We start from the raw sequence: 11413 nt of genomic DNA on the forward strand, positions 1-11413 counted from the left end.
TAACGCAGTTCTGTACAGACCCCCCCATGATAGTTGATTGACAAGACCGTCTTACCTTAGACCCGCCCTGAGTGAGCTGAGAGCTGTATCTCAGATTAAGCGATTGAGGCGTTTTGTTGTTGGATGTAATAATGAATATAGCAGTCGTCAGTTACTCCCGACATCTGAGCTGCTGAAGACGCAGAGGACAGGGCTGTGCGATTTGGGGAAAATATCTAATTACGATTTTTTTGACAGATATTGTGATTGCGATTTGATTTGCGATTATAAATTTGCAAAGTCAAGCTTCAGCTCAATATTGTCAATAATGTGCAGCACAATATGAGTATCGTTACCCTGCTGAAAAAACAAAACAAAAAAACAATAGAAACCATCACAGAAATTCTTATAGTTTCCATAAAAACAATACAAAATTCCTTTTTTTGTGGGCATTATTCCAATAGGAATTACTGTTGTTCTATTGGTTGCCATCTACTAGATTACATCCCACCAATAGAATGCATCAAATACCAGTAGACACCATTATAGTTTACATTAAAACAGTACAATTCCCATTATAACCCTTAAATCCATTAAATTTTCTATTGTGTTTTGGGAGGGGTTCTACTGTTTGTTTGTTTTTTGTGTGTATTTTTTTTTCCCGCAGGGAAGATTATAATGGTATTACTACTTTTACAGAATTACTGAATTTCATAGGAAAGATTTGTTTATTTTTTATAAATAAAAGAACTGTATTTCTTTAGTCAATTATTAAAGTATTACATGTTACACGGGCTGATTTATTCATTTTTAAGTATTTAGGATTTTAAGAACAAGTGGGAAATGTGCTGAATGTTTCATATCATCCAAGTGAAATTGGCAAACAGTTAAACTTAATTTACATTCATTTTAAACACGGAGCCAGGCGCGAGTTGACACAGGTTGCGCACATGCGTCAGGCCTCGTCCATATTGCCAGATGCGCTCGTGACGCAGCTCTTACAAATTACCTTTTTTGTTCGTTGTCTGTCATTGCGAAGCTGAAGTTACATACGTGTTTCTTTAGTTTTAATTTGCCTAACTTTCGATCTGACCCTTTTTAAATGGTGGACGTTTAAGCAGTTGGCTAGAGCAGTGCTGATCGGGGAGAACGGAGGTGCGCTCACTATATTGGTTAGTAAGACTGCCACTCAGTCATGCATATGCTCTTTGCAATTAGCAAATCTCAACATCTCAAATCGCGATTGCGATTCGATTTCGATTAATTGCACAACCCTAGCAGAGGATTAACATTACTTTCGCTTTGAAGTGAATGCGCCGATCCCCGATCTGCCTAAATGAGTCTGTTTGTGCGAATCATTCGTGATCCAGCTTGAATGAATGAATGATGAAATTTTAACCAAAGTATGTTATAGACTTTTCATTAAGACCCTAAAGAATCATAAAAACACACCACAATAAACAAAGTTTGTTTATCTCTAAACCTGTAAGCTATGATAACAGACTCCGCAAATATCAGGATATGAAAATTCAATACTTTTCCAGGCAATAACAGGTGAACCAATAAGGTCATTCTTGTACCCTGGTGCTGTGTAACGAGGCTTTAGTTCATGTCATTTTACAGATCTTGCACACATATAAGCACAAACATGTTCACATCAACATGGACCGTCTTCAGGATATTTCCCCTTCCCCACTACTGGATGACACAACACGCAGCGGAGAGCCCCAAGATTGAAAAACATATAAATAGAGCCTCGAACCATCTGCTGCTCAAGAGCTTAAGTAACCTACTTCAAACCCTCCTGTTCCATTCAGCGGCGGGCTGGCCACAACTCAACTACAGCTCGGCTCAGCACACTAAGCCTCTGGCTTCTTACACAAGAAATAGGGACATCTGGGTGCTTACTAATAGAATCGTCCCTTTACACTGGTGTAGGATCAGCTCTATCAACTCAAATCCGAATCTTAGCCTTTATTAGATAAATAATTAGGCTGATCTATGATTAATGCCAATGGGAAGGCTAATATTTCCCAGTGTGGAAGACCAGGCAGGGAGGAGGTGAGGTAGATTAGGAAGAGCACGTTCGTGGTACATGCAGGTGTTTCTAGCTAGAGCAGGTGCAGCACGGCTGGCCCAGAGGCTGTGGGTGTGTCCTCACTGTGCCAGCCAATAGGACGTGAGCAATAGTGGGCACTGTGTCAACAACCCTGTTGTTTTTCATTCCACCTGGGAAACGGTCCTCACAGATACTGCGGCTGTGAACACACACTACGCAACACACACAGTGGACTCTCACCGGTCACATTCCTGGCAAGCTTTTGTAATAGAGTAGTTTCGCTAACGCAAACGAAATGAGAAAGTAAACAAGGGTTGTGAAAATAATCAAGTCCAAACATATTCATATTCCACTTTACACATGAGCAGTTATTTTCACTAGTTCTGTTGGCTATAATTTAGGATTATCGGGCACTGTTCATAAAAGATTGGCCCATTAACAGAAGTGCATTGCAATGCAAAAAACAACAATTACAACAAAACAAATTACAGAATGTAGTTCTAAAAATAAACATGTACATAAATCAGTCAAACAATAATTTCAATAATCTTAATCGACATTCATAATACCACAGCTCTTATGGCCTGTTACCTTAAACAAACAACAAAGAACTCCACTTAACACACTGAATAAAATGCATTATTCACAGGAAGGATGTTTTATTCCTTGGCCTGACAGCCTCAGCCCTGCACAGGATGAACCTGTTACGCTGACAGACATGAAACGGCTCGTCCTGAGGAGTGGCTAGTATGGAAAACAGTACCTGAATGCTGTGACAGGGTGAGAACAAAGCTCTTTTCCCATCATCAGCCTTCAATAGGTTTTGTAACTATATGACAATATATCAAAGCTCTGGTGTCTACCACACCTTTACAGTGAAAAAGACACTATGCACTGACACCTCCCAGATATGAATCTCTCTCATCAGAGAACTGGAAAATACACAAAAAGAAAAAGCAATGCCTGGAAAGACATCATGCAGGATAGAGGGAATCTGGACAGGCCGACACTTCCATTGCTGTCACTGTAGAGGAGAAACAGACCAGGATCGTTATCTTCCCCAAAGCTCCAGCTCAACATTCCAACACCCAGTGTTTGTGTACCAAAACAAATTCCAGATTCCAGGCTCCTAAGAATCGGGCACGTACCACTTAGTACCAGGAGGGAGAGCAATGCTGAAAAGAGACTGAAAAAGAAAGGGAAAGATATAGAGAGAGGGAAAATATGTGGCAAGAGCATGGTATAGACTACACCAGCACGCAGAGATGAATCCCTTTTGGCCTTTGCAGTGCAGAACAGAAAATAAAACCAACACATGACCTTCAAAGCTATTAATAAGTAAACCATTTTACTTGCTTTCCCTTGACTTACAACCTCCATAGAAGCCATTCACAAAGTCATATGTATGCAAATATATTTGGAAAATAAATGTCCCAAGAGACCGGCAGGTGTGAAAACAACACTGTAAGGCTCCACCTATCAAGTCTAAAGGTCGACTATATGTATTCGTAGACCACTTTGTCGAAAACAACAAACAGATTCCAGTTCTGAAAACTTTGCTATTCACTAGTGCTTAGCAAAATACTTACAAAATGCTTGTAACAGCTATAGTTTTACTTAAAAGCAGGTTCTCTGGGCATTTGACTAAAAGTGACAACAATTGTTCTGTAGCACTTGTTTGTGTCAATCTGAACAGATGAATTAACAGCTGTTCATTAAATTTAAATTTGAATGAAAATTGCACCAAAAATGAATCATGGTGTGAACAGGTCTTACAAGGATAGTCCACCCAAAAAATTTAAATTCTGTCATCATTTACTCACCACCATGTCATTAAAAACCTGCATGACTTTCTTTCTTCTGTGAAACACAATATTTTGAAGAATGCTGATAACCAAACAGTTTCATTTTCCACTGCCTTCCACTGTATTTTTGTCCATACAATGGAAGTCAAGGGGAACCAAAACAGCATCGTTACTAATAGTGATGCTCCGATTGATCGGCCGCCGATCATGATCGGTCGATATTGGTTAAAAATAGCTTAATCGGCAACCCCCAAAAGCGCCGATCAAAAAAGCCGATCACGTGACGTAAATAACTTGCGCAACTTTTCTGCATGTGGCGCGCGGGAACACAACAGCAGAGCAGAGCTGGCCAGACAGCAGCAAAATGACTTCTCCTTCTCCCGTCTGGAGGTTTTTCAAAGTGTCAGACAAAGACATAAAATTAGCCATATGCAATACATGTCGTGCTGAAATCCCTCGAGGTGGAATACATCAACGGCATTTTAATACAACCAACATGATTAGGCATCTTCGAACACGCCATACAACAGCTGAATATGCAGAGTATGAGAGACTAAACCAGCCGACGCAAACATCCCCATCCCTCAATCAGCCGACTGTGAGTGATGCATTTAAAAGACGTGAACCATACAGCCGGGATAGTAAGAGATGGAATTCATTTGCCTCGACGAACAACCTCTATCCGTTGTGGAGGATAAAGGGTTCCGTCGCTTGCTAACCTGCCTTGAGCCACGATACGACCCCCCAGGCAGGAAATATCTAACTGATGTGTGTCTCCCCGCGTTGTACAAATCCGTGCACACACACATTGACAAGCTTCTGAATGATAGCGTACATATTAGCTTCACAAGCGATATATGGAGTGCAGACGCCTGTCCAATGTCCCTGCTAAGCTTAACAGCGCACTTTATTGACTCAAACTTCAAAAGACACAACATTGTGCTACACTGTCAGGATTTCACGGGGTCACATTCTGCGGAGGCTTTGGTGAACGCATTTAGCGGCATGTTTCAGTCATGGGGGATCCAAAAAGAGAAAATCCACGCAATGTTTTGAAAAATGTTAATCTGCCTTATTTGGAAAAGATGGCATACAGTAAGTAGCCTTATGTTATCTTGTTTTCTAACTACAATCAAATAAATATTGGTGGTTCTTTAAGATTTTCTTGACTCTAGCATATTTCTACTGATAAAAGATTCCCATCCCCCTGCCATTCTGTGATCGGCAGTGATCGGCAATCGGCAGATCATGATTTTGGTGATCGGTAATCGGTGATCGGCCCCAAAAATGCTGATCGGAGCATCACTAGTTACTAACTTTCTTTTCTTTTCTTTTTTGTTCCACAGAAGAAATAAAGTCATACAGGTTTGCAATGGCATGAGGGTAAGACAATTATGACAATTTTATGGTTTATTCTTGGGTGGACTATTCCTTTAAAGCTGAATGTATGCAACTTTTTTTTTTTTTTAACCAAGTTCCCAAAATTATACAATAAGCACCCCTGAGGAAGAACTAACCAGCATGGTTGTGCAAAAAAAAAAAAAAAAAAAAAGCAGCATTAAAAAATATCTGCATGTTTTAAAGTGTGCTGATGTGTTGCAATTTATAGCACTGGAAGCCTATTAGACACAGTGCTGGTGATCTGTGGCTCATCCACTCTTGACTGGTTGCTGCACCAGGAACAGCCTGCAATGACTGAGAGATTTGACAGACCCCAAATGGAATCAAGAGATTAATAAGGATTCCTCACAACTAGTATTAGCCAAGTGACAAACAGTGATAAGAAACATTTTTCAAGTCGGTGATTCAAGAGCCGCATGCTATCCTTTCAGGGGGTCGTAAGTTTGAACACTCAGGGGCCATGTTGTTATTGTCCTTCACAGTCCTCCTGAAAGCTAGTGGGAAAGCCCAGGTCTAGACATAACAATAGCCCCCTGGCATTTTGGATGGGCTCTCTAGGAGAGTTTGTGGCTTGTTAATTCCTAGCTGTGGCGGTCCATCAGGACAGCAGAGAATATTGAGAAATCCTCAGGGGACACAGATGGGTCACAGCGGTTCTGTACATTGCTGGCACTGGTCCCAGTCCCTTCCCGCACCACCACCCATGTGATAAAAAAGTCCTGTCTACACCTTCATAACCCTCTTCCCACATCAATGCATCACACACATCTGAGAATGAAACACTTGAGACTATCAGCCTACTTGCTAGTGCCACACATAACTATAAAATACTTGCTGATTACATTTAATGCTGGCGTTTGTCACTATAGTGGTGGATATGAACTTGTGCTTGACAAATACAGGTAGGCATTTCAATAATTAAGGCAAAGCAACAAAACAATATCTAGAGAAGGGGTGGCTAAATATACACAACCATTTATTTGAAGTCAGTATTTTTTTTAATATATTTATTTCTTAATACTTAGCAAGGATGCATTAAATTGATCATGTGAAATCATAAAAATCAAAAGTAAAATCATTTATAATGTTGCAAAAGATTATAACTATTTTCTTTCTTTTAATTGTTTTCTTTCTATTCAACACAAAAAAACAAATTCTAGAGAAAAAAAAACGTACCATGTTTCCACAAAAATATTAAGCAGCACAAATGCTTTCAACATTTATAATTATAATGAATGTTTGGTAAGCACAAAATCAGCATATTAGAATTTTTTCCTACTAGATCTCTGAAAGATGATTTGACACTGAAAACAAAATTCACCTCTGCAATTACATAATACATGTAATTTTAAAATATATTCAAATAGAAAATCATTTTTTAAACTATAATAATATTTTTAAAAATTTGATTACATAGCCTAAATGCTGCATAAAAGAAATCAAACACAAAACTACACAAAAAAACAATTTACAACTCTTTTGAACTCTTTTTGGTAGTGCATACAAATAGTTCTTTTTACACAATCACTAAAATTACTATAAACGAAAAGTATTATATTTAATTATTACATGAATATAAATATTAAGATATAAATGATCATTATTTATATTTAAATCCACTGATGATGAAGGGAGTCCCCTGTATGCTATATCCAACAATATATCCATCAGGCCATCAGATTTCATCAGTCTGACAGGCCAGAATCACTGAAGGAACGTGGCGGTGAGGTAATATGATTCGAGAACGTGCTGGCATTAACACCTCTCACTCTGAAAACAGATACCGTCACCTTGAAAGAAAGCCCATCTGATTCAGAGCCAAAAACCTCTATCATCTGTTATAGCATCATTTATTTGTGCAGTAACTCCACACCTGCAGCAAACAAACAAAACTGCCATACATAACCCATTACCATCATCATAATCTTCATCAACAGCCCTGAATCCTTTTATGGAATAAATGAGCTTTGACTTCAACATGCGCATAAAGAGCAGGGAAGGCCATCTCTGTGACGGTGCTGATACAGGTTACCTTCGGCCACCTCCGAAGCCGAATTATATCCCAACATGCAGTGATGACTTATGTTTAAACAACACAAAGCAGCCAGCTGACTCGCAGCTTGTGATCTGAGGAAATGATTAGATTGTCAATTGTGTTTCGAATAATGGAATGAAGACAGGGATCACAGCCAGACCCTGCTGGGAACGGACTTTTTGGTGACTTGGTATAAAAATAAACATCATAAGACAAACAAAAACAATTAACCGCATAATATTGTCCATAGCTTAGTTTGTGTTTGATCAAGAATTTACATTTAAATAAAATTACTCCACAATTAATTAACGTCTAAAATAGGGCTGAGTGATTTATTGCATTTGCGATAATATCACGATATGAAAAAACGCGATTTTTCAACCACAGAGGCTACGATTATACTCTGTCACATGACACGCAAGAGTAAAGAGGTGGTACTCGACTTGAAGATCGATCGGTGTATGACATCAAAGTACGGCGGGAGAAAGCATAAGGAGACGTCCGCTCTCTTATATATATCTGACACACAGCGATCGGTCTAGCTGCGCTGCTTCAAGTCGAACACATCTAAGCAGTCTTCAGAGGAAGCATCAAGTTGGCACGTTATGTTGCCAAGTCCACAGTTTGCGGTCTTACATATCATGCAGAATTGACGACCTACATGTAAATGATATCCTTTGTTGTATTTTCCTGTCAAAATAACGGAGTTCCTTTGGAATTCTTCAGCTTTTAAGAACTGCCGGGTTTTCCGGTAGTGGGCGGGACTAATGCGCAAACGGCAATCTCATTGGCTGGTGCTCACCTATTATCCTCCCTGTTTTGATTTCAGCGAATCAGTTCAAGCGAACGCAGACAACCTGATTAATATTCATGAACCCAGCAGCTCAATAATCCTTAGTGTGCTTTATATTGTTCTTATTAGTAGTAGAATTCGTAGTAGTTTTATCTTATCAGTATTATTTGTAGTCCCCCCCCCCTTTTTTTTTATAGAAACACTAAATGACAAACAATATCTTAAGCTCCACCACCAGACCTAAGTTCAGCCAACATGACAAATATGCATTCATACATGGTTATTCTAATTACTAAAGTGCTATCATCATTTAATGCTAAATTATCAGAATATCAAATAATGTTTGACTGACTGATGCTAAGTGAGATATTTAAAAAAAACTGTGCCATTTTCCAAACATGCTTTATATATATATCAGATAAGTAATATTAGTCTGGTGAGTAAACTAAAAAAAAAAGACAAGCCCATGGATATTCTATTGCCAAGGTGTCAATAGAGGGTTGATAATATTTACAATAATCAATTGAATTTGATAGGTTTCTCTCACATTGTCCCACAGAAACATTAAAATAGTGTAGATTAGTGTACAATGTTTTATAATAATAATTGATTCTATTTAGTGACCATTTCATTTATTTAACATATTTAATATTGGAGGCATCCAAGTTATTTGACATATTTGAACATTAAAAAAAAAAAAAGTAACTGCTACTTTCCCTGGTAATTAGTTTATTTTATAATGATGTAACTCAGTTACTGTTTGTGAGTAGTAACTAGTAATATAACTAATTACTTGTTTAAAGTAACGTGCCCAACACTGCATACAATACAATACAATGATTTATTACTTGTCTTTGTTGAATAATACAGAATATAAAAAGCTTTAAAACAATAATCGCATATTAAATCGCAATCGCAATATTAGTAAAAAACAAAATCTCAATTACATTATTTTCCAAAATCGTTCAGCCCTAGTCTAAAGGTTAGGTAACAATTTTGGAGACCATAAATGATATGTACTATAGTCACTGAGTAACAAGAATAGATCAACCTTGAAAAACCTTACTCTCCTCTCCTTTACTAGCACATCAAACTGTCAGAGTCCTTTGAATATGCAAAAAGGAGGTTGATAAGATAAACCAGAACACTTAACACTCAATTTTATAAGCACATGCACATGTTTAACATGCCTAGTAAACACAGGCCAGCGTGTCTAGAATCCAAGACCATTTTAATGAATGACACACGCTCTCTTAATAATAATGCAAAAATGATCAACTTTTAAACGATAGATATCTGTCTGACTGGTGAAATATTCCCTCTAGCTACTTCCCCAAGGCATTTCAGCCATAAAATAAAACGATAACGCCCTTTACATGTCAGCTTTTAATCACTCCAGAGAGAATATGAAGAGCCAGTGATATCAGATTTCTGAACGATCCCGAAGGAAACAATGCGACATTTGTGTCCTAATGGCTGTAATGAAGGTAGATGAACAATGGCAGTCCGTGTATCGATCAAAGAAACTTCCACGCAGTTTTCAACAGGTTGTTTGAGGAGCTTTAGTTTGGCCATTTTCAGCCTGTATCTTCACATTCATAGTAACTTAATCTAAAGCAGCAGGGTAACTGTCTCACGACCTAGTGAGCTGCCACTTTTTGAGCAATGAACGCCTATGATGCCTAGGTAGGCAGCTCTTTGGGTTTTGAGACAGCCGTTGTATGAGCTTGGTTGGTATGCCCTAAAAACTCCAAAATAGTAAAACACAGAACGTATGAATCCTATAAACCGTCTCTTCAATGTTTATAGAGTCTTATTTCAGAGAAATGAGAGTTTGCTTTAGTGTTTTGCTAAATATATTTGCATTGCTAACACTGCTAGCTGGTCACTTCCCGAAGTGCAGCGCTGCTTTCTTTCCCAGGCAACCTGTTGCAAACACTTACACCACGTTTAAACGACCAAACAACTTTAAAGAGTCGCTTAGCTTACCTCTTCAGTTAGATATGCCGTCCCTTTAGTCCAGTTAGTGTTTAAATACTCCCAAACAAGCGGTTTTGTTCACAGAATAGCGCATGAGATTGTTGTCATGTTGTGTGATGGGTCACCGCTGCTCCAGAGTCTCGGGACTGACTGACGGAGAGCGGCTCAACAGCGCCTCCGGTAACCGCATGAGACGACGCTTCTGATTGGACAGATCCACCACGATTTAACACCATCGTCCAATCAGGTGAGGTTTTCCTTCAGAATGTCGAGCCGACGAGAAGCGGTCAGTTTCGGTTTGGGATTTTTCAGGCTTGTTCAGTTTTAAAGTTTTAGCCACTTTCAGTATTTTAGAACGTTAATAATCAAAAATATTGTCAACTTTGAATAGTGTATGTTCACATATTAAACTAATTTGACAAACTGCAAATTTCATTTATTTATTTATTTTTTAAGGATGTCCCATTAAATACAAGAGAAAACTTTATGCTTAAAGGAAACAGCTTATATTTCAAGACTATGGTATCTCTTATCAATACAAAAATAAATAAGTAAAACAATAAATAAAAGGTATGAATGTCCAGAAGACCCAAATTTTGGTTCAGGTGCAGGGAAAGAAAGAAAGAAAGAAAGAAAGAAAGAAAGAAAGAAAGAAAGAAAGAAAGAAAGAAAGAAAGAAAGAAAGAAAGAAAGAAAAAGATTTTTTCTTATTTTTCTTTGTTTATTACTTAATATTAACAAAGTATTTTTTATATTTGATTTAATAAAAATGTGAATATTGTATATTATTAAATAATAAACATTGTTCATATATGCATGGAAATAAATAGATATGGAGAACTCAAGTCAATCAGCTTTCAGTGTTTATTTAAAAAATGAAACTGAACCACATCTTTACATAATGATCAAGAATTTTAATTCTCGCATTAGATCAGTATTACAGAAAATGATATTATAGTACAGAGTTGTTGAATATCTTTTCAGTACCATAGTGTATTCCTCAGGAGTGCTGGTCACTTGTCTGTACAATATCACTCTTGCATTTTTTTTGGACTGTACATTTTATGTAATTCATTTAAAAAGGCTGTCAGCACTTAAATAAGCTGTGTCTTCATCTTCAAAGTTCAACAAAAGTTTCCAGGGAGCTCAGCCTCTAGGAATAGGCCGGGCGAGTTTAAATGTAAGGGTAGTGGGTAAAATAGAGAGTAATAAGGGCAGAGCTATGAGGGCCAGTTTACTATGAAGTATGTTCCAGACTGAGGTATAGCCTGAAGCACAGGACATGCCTCGGGGCGCGCTAAAGTAGCACAGAATTTACACAGACCCCCACCAGTCATCGTTTCCGCACACAGGCTGTGCCA

At 38.1% G+C, this 11413-nt stretch overlaps 1 protein-coding gene across 1 annotated transcript in view; it reads right to left on the reverse strand.

Moving 5' to 3' along the window:
- LOC306886496 (protein PALS1-like) overlaps positions 1–10200 on the reverse strand; it is a 42260-nt gene extending 32060 nt beyond the window's left edge. Inside the window, exon 1 of the mRNA XM_079443639.1 lies at positions 10062–10200. The gene's annotated coding sequence lies outside the window, so the exon portion shown is untranslated. The remainder of the gene's footprint in view (positions 1–10061) is intronic.
- Between the last annotated feature and the right edge of the window lie 1213 nt (positions 10201–11413).

The sequence above is a fragment of the Barbus barbus genome, assembly GCF_936440315.1.
Source record: "Barbus barbus genome assembly, chromosome: 20".
NCBI lineage: Eukaryota > Metazoa > Chordata > Actinopteri > Cypriniformes > Cyprinidae > Barbus > Barbus barbus.